Genomic DNA, 22273 nt, shown 5'->3' with positions numbered 1-22273 from the left:
ACTTGCTGTCATAGTGGGATTTGAACACGCTTCCCCACAGTAATAGCCCATGTCTCTGGATTCCTAGTCCACTAATGTTACCATTAAGCCACCCTGCCTCAAGCCTCCCACTTGCAGAGACATAGTACACACTCTCAGCCAGAAGTCACACAACACCAGGTTATAGTCCAACGGGTTCATTTGAAATCACAAACTTTCAGGGGACCTGACCAAGGAGCGGTGCTCAGAAAGCTTGTGATTTCGCATAAACCTGTTGGACTATAACTTGATGTCGTGTGACTTCTAATAATAAAGAAGAACAGGGTTGAATTTCCAGGACAATAGTCATCCCTCAGCCGGCACCATGAGAACTTCGCTGGCCACAAAGCACATTGGAAAACCCAGTTTCACCATCGAGTCATTTTCCTTCTCTCCCAGTCCACTCTCTCATGAGAATCCTGGTCCGCCCTCAACATTCAAAGACGCTCACTGAAATCAGGGGAGAGGAAATTAAGCAATTATTTTGTGTAAAATAGTTTCCCTTAGTATTTCACAATCTTAATCTCCAAGAGTCAGTAATTTATTGTCTTCCCATTGAACTCCATTTTAATTTCCTCCGTTTTCTATTAGAGATGGAATACTCGAACGCTGGTTGAAATACTCGTTACAATCATGACACCAGTCACAGAATCTTTAATAAAAATCATTCAGTTTTGGGTTCAGAGATGATGAGAGAACAGATAAACTCTCAACTGAAGAAAAGGCAAATGCAAATATGTTTCAGCCTCACAATTTATATAGAAAAGGGAAATATTCGCCTCAAATTTGTATATAGCATACTTTTCTAAATAGAAAGAAATTAATAAAACCCAAAAAAGTTGCCATGGTGTAGCTGGTAATGTGGTGATACCTGTTCTAATGTCCCCTGAGAGTAGCGAGGAGGGTTGATGATCAACACTGAGGGGGAATAGGCATATTCTTTCTCAGAAACACAGGGAAAATTCATTGATGAGGCCGAGAAATGAGACAAATATCGCTCCCCAGCCTGGGAGAGACAACCATCACTGGGTCAAAATCCTGGAACTCCTACACCTCAAATTCAAGAAAATAACTCACCACTACCTTCCCGAGGGTGATTAGGGATAGGCAGTCAAAGCTTGTACCATCAGAGACATCCACATCTCATACGTGAATAAGATTAGATTCCCTACAATATGGAAACAGGCCCTTCGGCCCAACAAGTCCACACCAACCCTCCGAAGAGTAACCCACCCGGACCCATTCCCCTACATTTACTAAAGCACTTAACACTATGGGCAATTTTTAGCATGTTCAATTCACCTAACCTGCGCATCGCTGGATTGTGGGAGGAAACCGGAGCACCCGGAGGAAACCCACGCAGACACGGGGAGAATGTGCAAACTCCACACAGTCGCCCAAACTGGGAATCATACCCAAGTCCCTAGTGCTGTGAGGCTGCAATGCTAACCACTGAGCCATCGTACCGCCCATAAATTATAGACAAAGACAGAATGTGGGAGTCATTTCAACACCCCAACCCTGTTCCCCAGCCAATATCTCTATCTCAGGCTTGCTGCAGTGCTCCAGTGAAGCTCAGCACAAACTGGAAGAAAAGCATCTCATCTTCTACTTGGGAACTCCACAGCCTTATGGACCTAATACAAAACAACCTCAGGTCTTTTCCCTCGTATATGGGATTTCAAGACTAGGGGACATATTTTTAAGGTGCGATTAGAAAGATTTTAAAAAAAACATGAGGGGCAACTTTTTTACCTAGAGAATGGTTCATGTATGGAATGAACTTCCAGAGGAAGTGGTGGATGCAGGTATAGTTACAACACTTGAAAGACATTTGGATAAGTTCATGAATAAGAAACATTTGGAGGGATATAAGCTAATCGCAGGCAGGTGGGACTAGTTTGGGTTAGGCATGGACTGGTTGGACCGAAGAGTCTGTTTCCATGCTGTATGACGCTATAACTTCTATATCTATTACTTAGCCGAACATCAATTATCCGAATTTTGGATTATCCGAACAAGATCTCAAAGTCCCCTAAATAATTCCTTTGTTTCCGATCAGATCAATTATCCGAACGATCAGTTATCCAAACAAAATACTCCCCTCGGATAATCAAGGTTGTTCTGTATTGAATTTAACAACTTTAGGGCTTGAAACACCTTCTCCCATACCCTTACCCCAATCCCCCACACACCAGGCCTTGTTATCACATAGGTAAAAACAATGACTGCAGAATGCTGAAAACCAAATACTGGATTAGTGGTGCTGGAAGAGCACAGCAGTTCAGGCAGCATCCAACGAGCAGCGAAATCGATGTTTCGGGCAAAAGCCCTTCGTCAGGAATAAAGCATAGTCTGCTATTAGATACCATACATCTTTAGCTACTAATTCTCAATTAATAGCTATTCATTCACCAAGGCTGATCATTATCCACGTCTTTGTCTGTCTAACTGTTCTCCTTTTTAGGTTCTATCCCTGCCTATTGTTTACTCCATACACCCTCCCCCCCACCCTATTATCCTCATAAAAAACCAACATTTTCCTAGCTACCATCAGATCTGAGGAAGGGTCACTGAAGCGTTAACTCTGATTTCTCTCCACAGATGCTGCCAGACCTGCTGGGGTTTTCCAGCCACTTCTGGTTTAGTTTCTGATTTCCAGCATCTGCAGTTGTTTCAGGTTTTATTTAGAATCTGTGCGGAGCTGGCCCTTCAATCTCAGGGTGCCATCTCTCCTGTTCCTGCTGCTCCTCAAAAGACACGGTCAACACTTGGAGGCTCAGCATGGGGAGGAGACAGGGAGCCCACGATTGGAGTAGTTGTCCTGGTCAGTCAGGCATCACATGACATCCTCCTGGAGTCCACAAAGAATGCGAACATGATGAAAGAGGACAGTGTCTCCCATGACAGTAAGGCTGGAGGAGAGACAGGGGAGTCATCACTCAACCTGCAGGGGCACTGAGCAAAATACACCAGAGTGCCTCTCAGCTGACTTAGCGCCTTCAGGTGGGACCCAGATCACTTTCCGACTGGGGCCGAGATCGGAACTTACAGATCAGCTTCTTTATACAGGCCACTTACAAAGGACAGCCAGGAAGGATGTTCTGTGGCATCCAGAATCAGAGGTCACAGTCTAAGGAAACAGACATTTGGGACTAGGATGAGGAGAAATGTCTTCACCCAGGGAGCAGGGAGCCTGTGGAATTCTCTGTCACAGAATGCAGTCAAGGCTAAAACAATGAATGTTTTCAAGAAGGAGTTAGATATAGTTCTTAGGGCTAAAGGGATCAAAGTGGAGAGAGGGTGAAAAGGATACTGTGTTGGATGGTCAGCCATGATCATATTGAATGGTGGAGCAGCCCCAAAGGGCCGAATGGCCTACTCCTGTCACTATTTTCCGCGTTTCTAGTACAAATGGTCTATCTGATCACTTGATCTGGCTTGAATCTCCTGAAGGGGTTAGAGACTAATTATTGGCCATATTTTCCTCTTGTACCTTCTGCCTCTCCCACCGGATAGAATAGGCAGAAGGGAGGAAAGAAGTTGGCGGATGCATCAAGCTGTGGATCATGTCAGGAATCTTGAGTGTGGGACAGATCATTCCCTGTCATCAGTTTTGATGAAAGAGAATCGGAAATTCGGACACTTGGCAGCTCTGTTTTGATAAATTGCTGAAGAAAGCTCATCCTTCATCTACCAAGGAATTACTTGACAACAAAAACATAAATTGCTGGAGAAACTCAGCAGGTCTGGTAGAATCTATGGAAAGAGAAACAAAGTTAACATTGCAGGTCCAGTATAACTCTTCTTCAGAACGAATGAAGGGTCACTGGACCCAAAACATTAACTTTGTTTCTCTGCACAGATGCTGCTGGACCTGCTGAGTTTCTCCAGCAGTTTCTGTTTATGTTTCAGATTCTCAGCATCCTCCAGTCTCGGGATTTATTTTGCTCTTTTTATATGAAGGTCAAAGCCAGTGAGGGACTTCTTGTGGTGATTAGCTGTTAACCTCCAGCAACCCACAGTAACCCACATCACAGTCAATCCTCCAAGCTTCCTGCCCTCACTGCTGAATTGCAATCCCACTGACAGCCAAAACAAACCATTACCCAGAGGGGAAATCCAATTTTTTTAAAATCCTGTAATACTTGGAAATGAATGTAGTGGTCTCACTGGAACTCTACTTTGAAGTAAACATGACGAATCAGACATATGTTTCATTCGCAATTTTTTTTTCTAAGGATCTTGACAACTTACACCAGGAGCAAAGTGGTATCACTGACATCCTAATTGTGTGCCTGTTGTTACTACCTAGAAGCACAGAATGCCTACAATGTGGAAGCAGGCCATTCAGCCCACTGAGTCCGCACCGACCATCCGAAGAGCATCCCACCCAGACCCACCCCAACCTCCCCAACGCCCCCCCACCCTATCCCTGTAACCCTGCATTTCCCATGGCTAACCCACCTAGCCTGCACATCCCTGGACGTTATGGGTCATGGAGAAAGTGAGGACTGCAGATACTGGAGATCAGAGCTGAAAATGTGTTGCTGGAAAAGTGCAGCAGGTCAGGCAGCAGGATTCTCCTGCTCCTTGGATGCTGCCTGACCTGCTGCGCTTTTCCAGCAACACATTTTCAGCATGACGGGACATGGCCAATCCATCCTAACCTGCACAGTTTGGACAATGGGAGGAAACCGGAGCCTTCGGAAGAACACCATGCCTCTCACACATTACCACGTTCCACACTCTGCTCAGCACCTTCCTCGCTGCTTTCCTTCTCACTTCATTCACCATCCAGGGAATGGGGCGATGAGTCAGATGGTGGCTGAGGCAGCAATAGCCGAGGGGTTGGAGGGAGCTGCTTAGCTGGACAGCTAGCTTGCCACACAGTGACGCCAAGGGAATGGGCTCAATTCCTGTATTGGCGAAGGTTACCCTAAAGGATCCCAACTTCTCAACCTCGCCCCTCACCTGAGGTATGGCTACCTTCAGTTTAAACTCGCCACCAGTTTTCTCTCCATAGTGAGAACGTGGGACTATGGGATGGCAAGATGGACAACAAATATCTTGATAGGAAGATAATAATGAAAGGACTGAGATTTTCAGCAAGGGAATAAGACTTAAAGCTGAAGCCAGTACAAAACACAATCAAACTTCACTCTGGTCTCTTCTGATGAGGAGGAAGGTGACAAAAAATGTCAAAAACTTAGTCATATTATTTTTCTAAAATATATAAAAATACACTCATATAATATCTGAGTCAAAGCACAACATTATAGCCAGTGGAGTTTCAGGGAATTGCTAAGCTATAGAAAGTACAATGGTTGGTACCAAATACACCCCATTAAAAAAATGCCAATGTCAGTCTCTCCATTGGTCTGCCTTGGCTATGAGGTTGCCAGGTGTAGCTGGATATAAAACAGAAACTGAAAATGCTGGAGAAGATCTGGCAACATCTGTGGAGGGAGAAACAGAGTTAATGTTTCGAGAGCTGCATACAAAACATTAACTTTCCTTTCTCTCCATGGATGCTGCGAGACCTGCTGCCTTTCTCCAACAACTTCTGTCTTAGTTTTGGATTTCCTACATCCACATTTCTTCGTTTTATTCCAGTTGGATATATCCCTGAAGATTAAGTGATGTGGAGGTGCCGGACTGGGGTGGACAAGGTCAGAAGTCACACGACATCAGGTTTTAGGCCCTCAGGTCTATTTGAAGCTTTCAAAGCACTGCGGTTTTTCGGCAGATATCATGTGACTTCACTTCACCTGACAAAGGAGCAGTGCTCCAAAAGCTGGAGACTACAGCATGTAATTTCCTGCTACCACCTCCCGCTCCCCCATTCCCTCTAAATTGGTCACAAAACCACACAACCTCCAACTCCCTCCCCCTCCCCCCCCCCCCCTCCAAAGCCAATCAGAAATTATATTTACTACTCGCCTCCCTGACTGGGGGACCTGCGACTGTTAGCTTCTTTTATTCTTGTGTCCAGTACATTCATAACTCCAGAACAAAAGAGTTCAAGGGAAGTTTTAAAATGAGAGACACAGTTTTTGTTACAGCCCCTGTGTTTGTAGTTCTGGACTTGGCTTGTGGTGGGTGTGTTCTGTGGATGAATCTTTAAGTTCTGGAGACATTTGGCCAAAACCTGCCAGGCTGACAAATCACTTTGACTGTCACTCCAAAGCATGCAAATCAAAGCTACTCACAAACAGTTTCTGCAAATCCTGCATTCATTTTTTTTAAAAAAGCTACTGTTTCTGAGTTTCATTAAAGGATCTGTTTACAGCAATGAAAAATTGCCTTGCCGATCCCTAAGAAAGATGATACCTGTGTTTGCAATCTTGCTGCTGATTTCTCCATGCTTCTATTTAATGCTAGTCTTTATGAAAGGGTTGGGATACACAAAGGAAGGGCTTGTGGCATGGAATTAATTTTTAATAGTTTAACTGCAATCTTATATGGCTCTACATAAAGGATACAGTTTCTGTTTCGTGATACCTTGGCTCCTGTCTGTAAATCTTCGCTCGGAAACAATCAGTCGACTGTAATATCTTCGGCTGCTACTCCAAACCTTCTAATTGCAACCCCACAAAAGTATTCACCATAGTCTACTTGTTTACCTGTCTTTCCCACAACATGCAGCATTGTGAAGTGGTTTAACAAGGTAGACATGGAGAGCTTGTTTCTCCCTGGCAGTCTAGAAGAATCTGGAGTCTTGAACACAGAGATGGGGGCAACAGTCTCAGGATAAGGGGCCAATTGTTTAGGATTGAGATTGTAAGAAATTGCTTTATTCAAAAGGCTGTGACTATTTGAAATTGTCTGCCCCAGTGGGTTGTGAGTGCTCTGTCAATTAACATAACTCAGTTTGGGAAGCCCTGTTAGGAAGCTCAGTGAATGAAATCTGGTGCTTATCTGTTCTAGCCTAGACATGATTCCACATTCATTGACTCCTAACTGCCCTCTGAAACACCATAGGAAGCTACTCAGTCACAGTGCAGTTGAAGTCACACTCAAGAAATTGTACCTTTCAGACCATGTCCCAGAGAACACCATTATCACCATCTCTGGGTATGTCCTCTCTCATATAGAATCATAGAGATGTACAGCATGGAAACAGACACTTCAGTCCAACTCGTCCATGCCAACCAGATTTCCTACCTAATTTTATCCCATTTGCCAGCACTTGGCCCATATCCCAGTAAACCCTTCCTATTCATATACCCATCCAGATGCCTTCTAAATGTTGCAATTGTACCAGCCTCCACCACTTCCTCTGGCAGCTCATTCCATACATGCACCACTCTGAAAAGGTTGCCCCTTAGGTCCATTTTAAATCTTTCCCCGCGCACCCTAAACCTGTCTTCTACTTCTGGACTCCCCCACCCCAGGGAAAACACCTTGGCCGTTTACTCTATTCATGCCCCTCGTGATTTTATAAACCTCTATAAGGTCACCCCTCAGCCTCTGATGTTCCAGGGAAAACAGTCCCAGCCTATTCAACCTCTCCCTGTAGCTCAAATACTCCAACCCTGGCAACATCCTTGTAAATCATTTCTAAACCTTTTCAAGTTTCACAATATCCTTCTGATAGAAAGGAGACCAGAGATGAACAACAATTTAACTTCTCAGGAATAGGAAGGAAATAGGGAGAAGGATCAGGAAACAGGATAATAAGTCACGGTCATGTTGTATGGGGGAACAGTCTGAACAAGCTGGCTGATCTTCACCTGCTGTGATCTGGTATGATCTCATGCTCCAACTGGATCTCCACACTCCCCAGTTTTGGCTTTGAGAACTCCATATTTTAATCCTTGGGTAGCCATTCCCACAGCTACCTGGGCCACTAGCTCTCGATATTGTGCCCCCCAACCCATCCCCCAACAAGCCTCTCTCTGCTGCTTTCTCCATCATTGAAATTCTCCTCCAATCTTAACTCCTTGACAAAGCATTTGGTCACTCGCACTAATGTATCTGTAAGTGGTGTCAGAACATGCATGTCGAGACTGGAGTCATTTCGCTATATAAAGAGGCTGATCCCAGGTCAGGGTGATAATAAAATACTGAGAATTCTGACAATCTGAAACAAAAATAGAAAATGCTGGGTGTATGGTTCTAGGGACAGATCTTTGACTTAAAGCATTTTCCATATTAAGGGGGACATGTTTGAGACAGACATGATTCTGGAGGATAGGAAGGGTAGACAGGACAGACACTGTATCGATTTCCCCTTGGCAGACATATCAGTGACCAGGGGCAGTGGATTTAAGGTAAGGATCGAGGTTTCGAGGGGATGTGAGGAAAGTTTTCTCACCCAGAGGGTGGTGGGAATCTAATATGTACTGCCTGGCAGGGTGGGACAGGTGAAGGGCTTTTGTCTGAAATGTCGATTCCCCTGCTCCTCAGATGCTGCCTGACCTGCTATGCTTTTCCAGCACTGCAGTCTTGACTCTGATCTCCAGCATCTGCAGTCCCCATTTTCTCCTGGGAGAGGTAGAAGTCCCCATAACATTTCAGAAGTATTTAGATGTGTGCTTGTGATGCCAAAGCTGTTGGGCAAGTGCTGAGAAATGGGATGAGAGTGGTTAGGTGAATGTTTTTGCCCAGTGCAGGCCACAATCAGTGAAGACTAGCGACAATATTTCATCCTCACGAACACTGGAGCCCCCCCAGGGGTGCGTACTCAGCCCCCTACTGTACTAACTGTATACCCATGATTGCATCACCAAATACCAGACTAATGCCATTTACAAGCTCGCTGATGACACCACCACTGTCGGTCGAATCTCAGATGGTGACAAAACAGACTACAGATGGGAGGTGGAAGACCTGGAAAAATGGTGGACTGAGAACAACCTAGCTCTTAATGCCGGCAAAACCAAGAAACTCATTATTGACTTTTGGCGGGATGTTACTCATGCCCCCCTAAACATTAACCAGCACAGAGGTGGAACAAGTGGAGAGTGTCAAGCTCCTGGGAGTGGTCATCCACAACAAGCTTTCTTGGACTCTTCATGTGGACACACTGGTTACTAAGGCCCAACAACATCTCTTCTTCCTCAGGCAGCTGAGGAAATTTGGCATGACGGCGAATACCCTTGCCAATGTTTATAGGTATGCCATCGAGAGCATATCTGTCTGGATGGTTGCAGAGAGTGGTAAACCCGGCCCGGACAATCACAAAGGCCAACCTCCCATCTATAGAATCCATCTACCAGGCCCGCTGTCAAGGAAAGGCCACCAGCATTCTCAAAGATCCATCTCACCCTGGCAATATTTTTCTACACCTCTACCATCGGGGAGAAGGTACAGAAGCTTGAACACATGCACCAGCCGGTTCTGAAACAATTTCTACCCTAGTGTTGTTAAAATACTTGAATGGACTCACAAACTCTGAGCATTCGCCTGTACCTGTGTTTTTGTTTTTGCCGCTGTTTACCTATTATTTACTATCTATGCTCCTTAACTTTGAGATCTGCCTGTATTGCTCACAAAACAAAGCTTATCACTGTGCCTCAGTACACGTGACAATAAATTCAATTCAATTCAATTCAATGGGCTGAAGCATCTTTTCCTGTACTGTGCACCTCTATGATATGTTCACGTTGTTCCTCTCTCACTACAGAGACGCTCCCGGATCAGTGATGATTATTTTTTATCTATTCTATCATGGGAAATGAATATTACCAATAAGACTATGCATCCCTCATTGCCACCAAACTGAGTGGCTTGCTAGGCCATTTAAGATAGAGACCAAAAAACTGCAGATGCTGGAATCCAAGGTAGACAAGCAGGAGGCTGGAAGAACACAGCAAGCCAGGCAGCATCAGGAGGGGGAGAACTGACATTTTGAATGACAATTAAAAGTCAATCACATTGCTGTGGGTCTGTAGTTCCATGTAGCCCAGATTGGGTAGGGACAGTAGAGGCATTGTTAAGCCAGTTGGATTTTTACACGAATCAATGTGAGTTTCACAGCTCCCGTTGCTCAGGCAAGGTTTAATTTGCACATTTCACCAGGTTAATTTCCACCAGTTACCACAATGGGATTTGAATCTATCGAATCATACAGTACGGGATGGAAAAAAATCTGGAATTAAGAGTCTAACGATGACCATGAATTCATTGCCAATGGTTGGAAAAGTCCAACTGGTCCTTTAGGGAAGGAAACTGCCACACTCATCTGGTTTGGCCTACGTGTGACTCCAGACCCACAGCAGTGTGGTTCACTTTTAACTGCCCTCTGGGATGGGCAATAAATGCTGGTCCAGATAGAGATGCAGTTTTCCTGTGGATTAATTAAAAAAAGGCCCCTCAGCCCTTCGAGTCTGTACTGTTATCAGCACTAATCCCACTTTTCGACACTAGGCCCACAGTTTATTGCCATAACAATTACCAGGGCTTTGCGATCATTAGTCCTGTGACATTGCACTATGCTTGTGCTTCCCCCCATTTACTGATTGGGGTAGAATTGGGGATGATTTAGCTTCGGCCACCCAGTCTGCAGGGAATAAACGCCCTCTCCCAGTTGGAGCCCTCCCAGAATTTCAAGAAAAAACAGGGTTCTTTATGAGATGCAAACATTTAACCCTGCATCATCGCCCCCTCACCTTGGCAAACACAAAACACACCGGGAAATATTTTTACTGAAGTAACGATGGAAAGTGGAATGAAAGACAAGTGAACAACACAGTCTTTGTGACAGTTTCCATTTGCTGCATTGATACTGAATGATGAACAAAAGATGAAAGAGTTTTAAAAAAAACGACAGATAAAGAAGTCCCATGAATCTTTTGAAAGTGCTTTGAATATGTTGAAGATACTTTAACAGTAGAGCGTGTCAACAGCTGGATAATGAATATTCATCTGACACAAACTAGCTCATTTTAATTGTGTCCGGAAAAGCTGGGATTCTGGCATTCTGATTGTCCACAGTCGTGTTCTACCATTGCCTCATTTTACAACAAGGGTTCAACTCTTTCCACAGCAATGTTCTTGTTAGAACATTATTCATTTTTATTAATGAATCAAATCTTCCTGGAAAGATGACAGTACGATTATATCAAATGCTGTTATTAATGAAAACTGAAAGAACTGCAGATGCTGTAAATCAGGAACAAAAGCAGAAATTGCTGGAAAAGCTCAGCAGGTTTGGCAGCATCAGTGGAGAAAAATCAGAGTTAATGTCTCGGGTTCAGTGACCCTTCCTCAGAACTCAAAAAGTGTGGCACTGGAAGAGCACAGCAGGTCAGGCAGCATCTGAGGAGCAGGAAAGTCGACATTGCAGGCATCAGCCATTCAGCAGAAATGTTGCCTGACCTGCTGTGCTTTTCCAGCACCACACTTTTTGACTCTGACTCTCCATCATCTGCATCCCTCACTTTCTCCTTCCTCACAACTGTTAATTCATGCCTAAGTTTTCCAGCAATTGAAGGACTCAGAATTGTGGCAAGTCTATGGCAGAGAAAGAGGCCACAGTGACCATCCGGAGACATGATGCTGGTTGCAAATCTCCAGAACTTGCTACTTGCTTTAAACCTCTTGATGAATTGCTTTAAAGATACAAATATCCGCTTATCCTCATTCTTCCCATCACCTTTCAGGGTATGCTTGTTTTGTCCTGAATTTTATCGGGGCAGCAGAGACCTGTTCAGATTGGCAGCTTCTGTATGGACCAGCTCATTGACACCAATCTTCTTTTTAAAGAAAACACATAATAACAGAACAATATGGTATTCACAAACAATGTAGGGAGGATCATGGAATCCCTATAGGATGGAAATAGGCCATTCAGCCCACACTGACCCTCAGAGGAGCACCCCACCCTTTTAAACCCACATTTCCCATGGCTAATCCACCTAATTTGCACATCTGTGGACTATGGGAGGAAACCCCCGCATTCATGGGGAGAATGTGCAAACTCCACACAGACAATCATCCAAAGGGAGAATTGAACCCAAACCCTGGTACTGTGAGGTAACAGTACTGAGCCGCTGTGCCACACTTGAAAAGTAAGCTTGCAGATGACACAAAGATTGGTGAAGGAACGTGTTAGGTTTGAGGAAGATAAAAATGAATTGGTCAGATAGGCAGACCAGTGGCAGATGGGATTTAACCCTGACAAATGTGAAGTGATGCACTTTGGAAGAAGGAATAAAACAAGGGAATATTCAATGAGTGGCAATACAGCAGGAAACTCAGAAGAACAGATGGGCCTTGGGGTGCTTGTCCACAGATCTCTGCTGGTGGAGGACAGGTTAATAGGGTAGTTAAGAGGGCACATGGGTCATTTGCCTATATTAGTAATGGCACAGATTACAAGAGCAGGGTGGTTATGTTGGAGTTTCACAGAACCTTGTTTAAGCCACAGCTGGTATACTGGGTACAGTTCTGGTCCCCATGCACAGCGGTTGCACTGGACGGGGGGTGCAGAGATGATTCACCAGGACGTGGCCTGGGATGGAGCATCTCAGCGATGGAGAGAGGCTGAATCAGCTTGGGTTGTTTCCTTTGGAGCAGGGAAGGCTGAGGGGGAACCTCAGAGAGGTGTATAAGATCATGAGGGGAATGGAGAGGTGGGGGGATAGAAAGCAGCTGTTCCCCTTCGACAAAGGGGTATAATTTGAAGGTGAAAGGCAGGAGATTTAGAGGGAATTTGAAGAAAAGCATCTTCACCCAGAGGATGATGGGGGTCTGGAATGTACTGCCTGGGTGGGAGTTGAGATGGAAACCTCACAGCCTTTAAAAAAGTACTTGGATGAGCACTTGAAGTGTCATAACATTCAAGGCTACAGGTTTAGTGCAGGAAAGTGAGACTAGTGTAGCTAGTCCTGTATTTTGGAGGTACAGAATTGATGGACCAAAGAATCTCTATTTTATGGTTCAATGAAAGCATTAATCAGCCCATGGTAGTGATCTTCCTTGTTATGCTAAGTCAAAGGGTCTGCCTAATTATCTATGGTAGAAGAGGGACCACTGTAGAGTCTTTACAAGAAGTGGAATGTGTTTTGTGTAAGTATAAGTTATAGCAGTAGGTTTAAGTTATGGTAAACAAATGTGTGTGATCTTAACTACCAGAGCCAGACATGTCACATGTATCTCCACCAGCACCTCATACAAGCTCAACTGCTTCTCCACCCAGAGACTGTGTGGCAACATCACATTGGGCGGAGCTCAATGCAGATTGGCATTAACTCTTTCAGTGCCGATATCTCATATCTCCCAGGCACCACCTCTGGCATTCCATGAATGTTCTCACCCAATTGCCACGGCCATCAGAGGAGGACTGGTCACTGCTGGGGCTCCAACTGAGTTGAAGTAGCGCCCATTGTCATGTCACTGATACCACGGGTTATCAGGATTGGTAAGAGGCTCCAGTGAGGTAGCACTTCAGTTGGAGGTGGAGGTGGGGAGGTTGGTTATCTTCCCAAAGGACAGATTAGGTTCAAAAGGCCAAATGGTCTACTCTTGCTCCTAATTCGAACCTTAATATTCTCACACGCGTCCTTTCTTATTGCTAAGCATTTTGTTACTACAATAGAACGCATGTATTAAAACAATACTTGATAACACAAGAATTATCAGCTTGAATCGAATCTGTGATAAAACATGCAGCCTCTGGCATCATAAAGGTCATTTTGAAAAGCTGAATAATAAATCTTCTGATATCCGAAGAGTTAATTCTTTATATCCTGTATAAATTTTCCCTCGAGCATCCTTTTGAATGAATTCCTTTTATAAAGTTTTTTTTAAGGTTAATTACATTACTCTTTCTTCAGGCTAAGATGGTTTTCATGAAAAATAAATTCCTCGCCTAAAAATCTAGAGCAAATCAGCCAAGGCATCAATTTCTTTTTTACAGAGGAGAATTCCTAACTCCCACCACTCTCTGTATTGTGATATTGAAGGGGCTCAGTTGGCTGGACAGCTGGTTTGTGAAGCCAAAAGTGTAGGTTTCAATTTGTGCATCATCTGAGGTTACCCTGAAGGGCTGTGATTCTCAGCCTCTCCCCTCACCTGAGGTGTATTGACCCTCAGGTCAAACCACCTCCAGTCATCCCTCTCTCTCTCTCTCTCTCTCTCACACACACTCATGCAAGAGTGGTGCTATGTTTAGGCCAGGCCAAAGTGACCTCACAATGCTGAGTTAGTGACAGACACAAAAACCAATGATTGAGTGACGCTGGTAGTTTAATTTGAGATCAGTTTTAAAACATCAGATTTCAGTTTCATGCCAACAGAAGAGTAACTCCATCCTGGCAGAACTGTCAGGGTTTTCAGTTGGAAAGAGCAGTTTTCAAGGTGACCTGGAGGTTGTACAATTTCCATGTTGGGAGAATATGTAGAAGTCTCCAAACTATCAAAACTAAAAACTGAAAGAAGCTTCAGACCTTCAGAACTGGAACAATATTTTAAAACTGTTTTGGCAGTACAAAAGAAAAAGAAAGTGGGAAAAGTCAGTTGTCGTAGGAATTAAGACAGGAGTGATATTTTTCTTGGAATGAATGACTGAAAAGGATGTTGCTTGAAAACAACTTGGAGTCTTTGCTTTTGTTTTCATTAAGATCTTTTTGAATTGACACATGTAAATATATATACTTAACTTTGTATATTTCCTTTTCTTTGTGTAATAAATTTGTACTTTGTGTTAAGGACCATTAGCAGCCTTGTGTAAACATGTTTCAGCAGCTAACCAACTGCAAAAATAAAAGGTCAATCAAGTCAGGTTTTACCTGGGTAAAAAACGAAAAACACCGCAAATGCTGTAAAACAGAAGTTGCTGGAAAACGTGTGCATGTGTGTGTGTCTGTGTCTGTGTGTGTGTGTGTGTGTGTGTGCGCGTCTGTCTGTCTGTTTGTCTGTGTCTGTGTGTGTGTGTGTTCTGAGTTCCTGGCAAGCATGTCTCTATCATATCAAATCTAAGGGATGCATGAGGAAAGGTATGTTTTATTAAAACACTTCTCATCAACTAACCTTCGACTGATAAAGAAAAACACTCTGGTGTTTTGTTTTATTTAGATCACAAAGATGTCCCAATCCAGGGTTAATTCTATCTCTGTCAGATACATTCTGGGTTTCTTTTATTGACAGAAGCATGCAGCTTCACATTATTGATCAACTCATTATTGACTTTTGGCGGGATGTTACTCATGCCCCCCTACCCATTAAAAGCGCAAAGGTGGAATGAGTGGAGAGTGTCAAGCTCCTGGGAGTGGTCATCCGCAACAAGCTTTCTTGGACTCTTCATGTGGACGCACTGGTTACAAAGGCCCAACAATGTCTCTTCTTCCTCAGGCAGCTGAGGAAATTTGGCATGACGGCAAATACCCTTGCCATCTTTTATAGGTGCACCATCGAGAGCATTCTGTCTGGATGTATCACTACCTGCTATGGCAACTGTACCATTCAAGATCGGAGACAGTTACAGCAAGTGGTGAACACGGCCCGGACAATCACAAAGGCCAACCTCCCATCTATTGAATCCATCTACCAGGCCCGCTGTCAAGGAAAGGCCACCAGCATTCTCAAAGATCCATCCTACCCTGGATATGGTTTTCTACAACCTCTACCATTGGGGAGAAGGTACAGAAGCCTGAACATACGCACCAGCCGGTTCTGAAACAATTTCTACCCTAGTGTTGTTAGCATACTGAATGGACTCACAAACCCTAAGCATTCGCCTGTACCTGTGTTTTTGTTTTTGCCGCTGTTTACCTATTATTTACTATCTATGCTACTTAACTCTGTGACCTGCCTGTATTGCTCACAAAACAAAGCTTTTCACTGTGCCTCGGTACATGTGACAATAAATTCAATTCAATTCAGTTCAATTCAGCTGATTGTTACAGTGAGGTGTTCCTTTTTAAATCTTACTCTGTACCGTGACATCTGTAGAGCAGGGATGCAGGTCATACGTCACTGATCATATCACTGTGTTCCTCTCCCCACCCACCATCACCCCCTGCTCTCCCAGCAGATGTCAGGAGCAGTCCTTTTTCTCCACCTTCATCTGTTCCCAGCAGTCACCCTTCGGATAACTGGTTCTGAAACTACTGAGGGAGTTCCTTTGATTAGTTGCCCTCAATGTCACTGGGATGGTTCAGGATGCTCCACAGTGCAAACAAACCCCCTGCAGCCATTGGTCCTTCAGACAGATTGGATTGATCAAGCCATGTTTGGTCTCTCTCCTTGCATCCCATTTCTGTCTTGATGCTATCAGCAGGTGGGGGGTGGTTTCAGGGGGTGGCGGGAGGTCTTTGCCTGCTCAGAGGCACAATATGAAAAGGGGGTAGCATTCCCTGTAAAAACTATGACAGATTGATAAGATGCTGTTGAACTCTGCAGCTGAGACACATGCAAGACCAGGAACCAATACACATCATGCCTGCCCTACCTCTAAATCTTCATAGAATCCCTACAATGCAGAAGCAAGCCATTTGGCCCATCAAGTCCACACTAACCTTCTGAATATCATCCCACCCAAAAGCACATTCTACCCTATCCCTGTATTTCCCATCGCTAATCCATCTGAGCTGCACCGGTTTCCTCCCACAATCCAGAGGACGTGCAAGTCAGGTGAATTGGCCATGCTAAATTGCCCATAGTGTTGGGTGCATTGGTCAGGGGTAAATATAGGGTAAGGGGATGGGTTACTCTTCGGAGGGTCGGTGCGGACTTGTTGGGACGAAGGGGCTGTTTCCGTACTGTAGGGAATCTAATCTGAAAAATGTGTTGCTGGAAAAGCGCAGCAGGTCAGGCAGCATCCAAGGATTAGGAGAATCAACGTTTCGGGCATCAGCCCTTCTTCAGGAATGAGGAGGGTGTGCCAAGCAGGCTAAGATAAAAGGTAGGGAGGAGGGACTTGGGGGAGGGGCGTTGGGAATGCGATAGGCGGAAGGAGGTTAAGGTGAGGGTGATAGGCCGGCGAGGGGGTGGGGGCGGAGAGGTCGGGAAGAAGATTGCAGGTCAAGAAGAGGTGCTGAGTCCGAGGGTTGGGACTGAGATAAGATGGGGGGAGGGGAAATGAGGAAGCTGGAGAAATTTGCATTCATCCCTTGTGGTTGGAGGGTTACTAGGTGGAAGATGAGGCGCTCTTCCTGTAGGCATCGTGTTGCCATGGTCTGGCGATGGAGGAGGCCAAGGACCTGCATGTCCTTGGCAGAGTGGGAAGGGGAGTTAAAGTGTTTAGCCACGGGGTGGTTGGGTTGGTTTGTGTGGGTGTCCCAGAGGTGTTCTCTGAAACGTTCCGCAAGTAGGCAGCCTGTCTCCCCAATGTATAGGAGGCCACATCGGGTGCAGCGGATGCAGTAAATGATGTGTGTGGAGGTGCAGGTGAATTTGTGATGGATATGGAAGGATCCTTTGGTGCCTTGGAGGGAAGTGAGGGGGGAGGTGTGGGCGCAGGTTTTGCATTTCTTGCGGTTGCAGGGGAAGGTGCTGGGAGTGGGGGTTGGGTTGGTGGGGGGTGTGGACCTGACGAGGGAGTTGCAGAGGGAGTGGTCTTTCCGGAACACTGATAGGGGAGGGGAGGGAAATATATCCTTGGTGGTGGGGTCTGTTTGGAGGTGGCGGAAATGACGAAGGATGATAGGATGTATCTGGAGGTTGGTGGGGTGGTAGGTGAGGACCAGTGGGGTTCTGTCCTGGTGGCGATTGGAGGGGCGGGGCTCAAGGGCAGAGGAGCGGGAAGTGGAGGAGATGCGGTGGAGAGCATCGTCGATCACGTCTGAGGGGAAATTACGGTCTTTGAAGAAGGAGGCCATCTGGGTTGTTTGGTTTTGGAATTGGTCCTCCTGGGAGCAGATGTGGCAGAGGCGAAGGAATTGGGAATATGGGATGGCGTTTTTACAGGGGGCAGGGTGGGAGGTGGTGTAATCTAGGTAGCTGTGGGAGTCGGTCAGTTTATAGTAAATGTCCGTGTTCAGTCGGTCGCCTGAGATAGAAATGGAGAGGTCTAGGAAGGGGAGGGAGGAGTCTGAGACGGTCCAGGTAAATTTGAGGTTGGGGTGGAAGGCATTAATAAAGTGGATGAACTGTTCAGCCTCCTCGTGGGAGCACGAGGTAGCGCCGATACAGTCATCGATGTAGTGGAGGAAAAGGTGGGGGGTGGTGCCAGTGTAGTTGCGGAAGATGGACTGTTCCACATATCCTACGAAGAGGCAGGCATAGCTGGGGCCCATGCGGGTGCCCATGGCTACTCCTTTGGTTTGGAGGAAGTGGGAGGATTGGAAAGAAAAGTTGTTCAGAGTGAGGAACCAGTTCAGTCAGTCGAAGGAGGGTGTCAGTGGAAGGGGACTGGTTGGGTCGGCAGGAAAGGAAGAAGCAGAGGGCTTTGAGTCCTTCGTGATGGATGTCCATGGGGTAGGTGTTGGGGGCCGAGGAAGTGAAAATCATGGAGGAGGTGGTGGGCGTGGGTGGTGTCCCGAACGTAGGTGGGGAGTTCTTGGACTTAGGGGGACAGGACCGTATCGAGGTGTGCAGAGATGAGTTCGGTGGGGCAGGAGCAGGCTGAGACAATGGGTCGGCCGGGGCAGTCAGGTTTGTGGATTTTGGGCAGGAGGTAGAAACGGGCGGTGCGGGGTTGTGGGACTATGAGGTTGGAGGCGGTGGATGGGAGATCCCTTGAGGTGATGAGGTTATGGATGATCTGGGAGATGATGGTTTGGTGGTGGGAGGTGGGGTCATGGTCAAGGGGGCAGTAGGAGGAGGTGTCCGCGAGCTGGCGTTTAGCCTCAGCAATGTAAAGATCGGTGCACCAAATTGCCACTGCGCCTCCCTTGTCTGCCGGTTTGATTTATCGGTGTGCCAAACTACCACTTTATCGTTGCGCCAAACTACCTGGATTGTGGGAGGAAACCGGAATACCTGGAGGAAACCCACATAGACACAGGGAGAACATGCAAACTCCACATAGATATTCACCTGAGGTTGGAATCAAACCTGGGTCCCTGGTGCATGAGGCAGCAGTGCTAAACACAGAGCCATCGTGCTGCCCTCTTCCTTGAAGTATTTCTGAAATGACCCAAGTGAATCGGGGCATGGGCAGGGTGGCTAGGAAGCAGCCTTAATCAAAGGGTTAATAACAAGGGTCACACTTTTAAAGTGAAAGGCAGGGGGTCTTGGAGAGATTTGAGGAAAAATGTGCTCACTCCAGAGGTGGTGGGGTCTGGAATGCACTGTCTGGGAGGGAAGTTGAGGCAGGGAACCTCACAAACTTTAGAAAGTACATGTGGATGAGCAATTGAAATGTTGTAATATTCAGGGTTAATGTGGGAATGTGGGACTAGTGTCGGTAGGAGTGTATTCTTGGTGGTACAGACTCAAGGGGCTGAAGGATCTCTTCTGTACTGTATGGTGTTATTATTCTAATGCAATTAACTTGAACTGACTTCCTCATGGTCTGAAGTCTGTTGTTCTGTCTTGTACTGGAGACTTTAACCTCTTGTATTTGACCCATGAAGGACTGCAGTACGTATTTCCATTCTTTATAACTGTCTGTGTGGTCCATGCTTTAGTTGCAACATTTTCTTTGTGTTAGATTGGCTATTTTTACATTTTTAAAAATTCTTTCAGGTGGTGTCTTGTATGGAGTCATATGTAGTACATCTTCAACTTGTGTCAGTCGGGTTTGCTTCTCGTTTGTGCTGAGGTAGGTAGATTTACTACATCAAAGTTTTAGACTCTCTCCTTCCTCATAAAGATTGAAATATTGGTGAATTTGTCTTGTTCACTTCTGCAAGTGCATGATCTAAAGATTGCTTGAAATTATACTTGTTAATGTTGTGAAGAGTGTTCTCTCTAATTTTCTTACTGGCTGCTTGAGCCTCCAAGGCTCCAATACAGCAGAAACTTCCAGAACCAGAAGAATGTATTGTGATTGGCACAGTGGCTCAGTGGTTAACACTGCTGCCTCACAGCGCCAGGGACCCAGGTTTGATTCTACCCTCAGGCGTCTGTGTGGAGTCTGCACATTCTCCCTGTATCTGCATCAGTTTCCTCTGGGTGCTCTGGTTTCCTCCCACGGTCTAAACAGATGCAGGTTAATGGGAAATGTGGCATTACGGGATAGGGTAGGAGGTGGGTCTGGAGGGGATGCTCTTTGGAGAGGTGGTGTGGACTTGAAGGGTCAAATAGCCTGCTTCCACACAGTAGGGATTGGATGATTGGTGTTACCGATTGTTGTGAGTAGAATATTGGATTGCCTGCACAAACACAGCCTCCCAGCTTAGGGGGACTGTTGGTTATGTGGTACTGTTCTTTGCAAAGAGGAAAATTTGGTTGACCCTGTCTCTTCCTTAATCAACTTACCACCAAATGTCATACTTGAATTGGTCATAAAGAGTTGTTCACTTTTCAGCATTGCAATCTGACTTAATTTAGTTGCAGACATTTAACATTATTTGTCCAATACTATACATTCTGTGGGAGTTGGGTGCACAGCTCAGACACTGACTATTTGTACTTCATTTGGAATGTTGTTTTCACTTGGAATCTGATCTTCAGACTTAATAACAATGGAAAAACATTTCAGCCAAACCACAATGGACAGTGTTCCTCGTTTATACTGCAAAACAATTTGTTTTACTTCAACATAACCAATGTCAGGAGATTCTGTTTTATATTGTTTAGGGTCAGCTATGAGCTTACAGAAGTCTGAACATTTTTTGACCAGCTCTTTCTTGACTGTCCATTGGTTAATCTTTTCCACCTCTTGAATGCTCTGGGGTGCCTCCAGTGTTGTGTATGTAGGTTTGCTTGCTGAGCTGAAAGTTCATTTTCAGACATTTCGTCACCATGTTAGGTAACATCTTTAGTGAACCTTCGGATGAAACGCTGGTGGTATAGCCTGCTTTTTATTTATGTGTTTGGGTTTCCTTGGGTTGGTGATATCATTTCCTGTGGTGACATCATTTCCTGTGGTAAATAGGATCCAAGTCAATGTGTTTGTTTAGATTACATAGATTCCCTACAGTGTGGAAACAGGCCCTTTGGCCCAAGTCCACACCGACCCTCCGAAGAGCAACCCACACAGAACCATTCCCCTACATTTACCCTGACTAATGCACCTAACATTATGGGCAATTTAGCATGGCCAATTTACCTAACCTGCACATCTATGGACTGTGGGAGGAAACCAGGGCACCCGGATGAAATCCACACAGACACGGGGAGAACATGCAAACTCCACACAGACAGTTGCCCAAGGTGGGATAGAATTCTGGTTGGAATGCCATGCTTTTAGGAATTCTCGTGTGTGTGTCTCAAATGTTAGTATATCCTTCTTTAGACAAGGTGGCCAAAACTGTTCACAGTATTCTAAGTATGGTGTCCTATGTAGTTTTAATAAGACTTGCTTATTTTTATTCTTCAGTCCTTTTGAAATAAGGCCAACAGCAATTTTGCCTTCCCTATCATCCTCTGCTTTGAGATACTAACTCTTTGTGACGAGAATTCCCAAATCTCTCTGTTCCATAATTTTCTGCAGTCTTTCTCCATTTTAATAACATTTAGTCTCTAAATGCTTCCTGTCAAAGTGCGTAAGGTCACACTTTCCTGTATAATGTACCATCTGCCAAGTTTTTGTCTACTCACTTCATTTGTATATATCCTTCTGTGCTTGTGTCATCCTCACCACTTGCCTTTCCATCAATTTTGTGTCATCAACATACTTGGCTATAGTACTTTAATTTTCCTCAGCTAGTCACTAATACACACTCTCCCTGTGGCACTCCACCAGTTGAAGTTTGCCATCCTGCAAATGTCACTCTTAATGCAACTCTGTCTTCTATTGGTTGTTTTTACCTTCTATTGGTTAGTCAATTCCCTATCTATGCTAGTGCATTACTTCCAACGCTGTGGGGTCTTGTCCTACGAGGTAGCCTACTATGTGGCACCTTATCAAACATACCCCAAAAATCCCATTATTACATCCACTGCTTCCCTTTTATCTTTCCTATTTGTTACCTCAAAGAATTCTAATAAATAGTTCTGCTATAATTTGTACATAATGAATCCATACTTAGTCTGCTTGGTCACATTCTGTATTTCTAAGTAATTTAAGATATCCTTTATAATACATGTTAGTATTTCCCTCGTGATAATGTTGAGCAAACTAGACTAATAATTGCCTGTATTTTTATCTCCCTCCTTTTCAAATTGGCATTTTTCTAATCTTTTGGGACTTCTTCACAACCTAAGAATTCTTTGATAGTCACAACCAGTGTAACCAATATCTCTGTCGCTATGTCGT

This window comes from Chiloscyllium punctatum, chromosome 14 (assembly GCF_047496795.1).
Source record: "Chiloscyllium punctatum isolate Juve2018m chromosome 14, sChiPun1.3, whole genome shotgun sequence".
Classification (NCBI taxonomy): Eukaryota; Metazoa; Chordata; class Chondrichthyes; order Orectolobiformes; family Hemiscylliidae; genus Chiloscyllium; species Chiloscyllium punctatum.
This window is presented reverse-complemented; position numbering follows the sequence as displayed.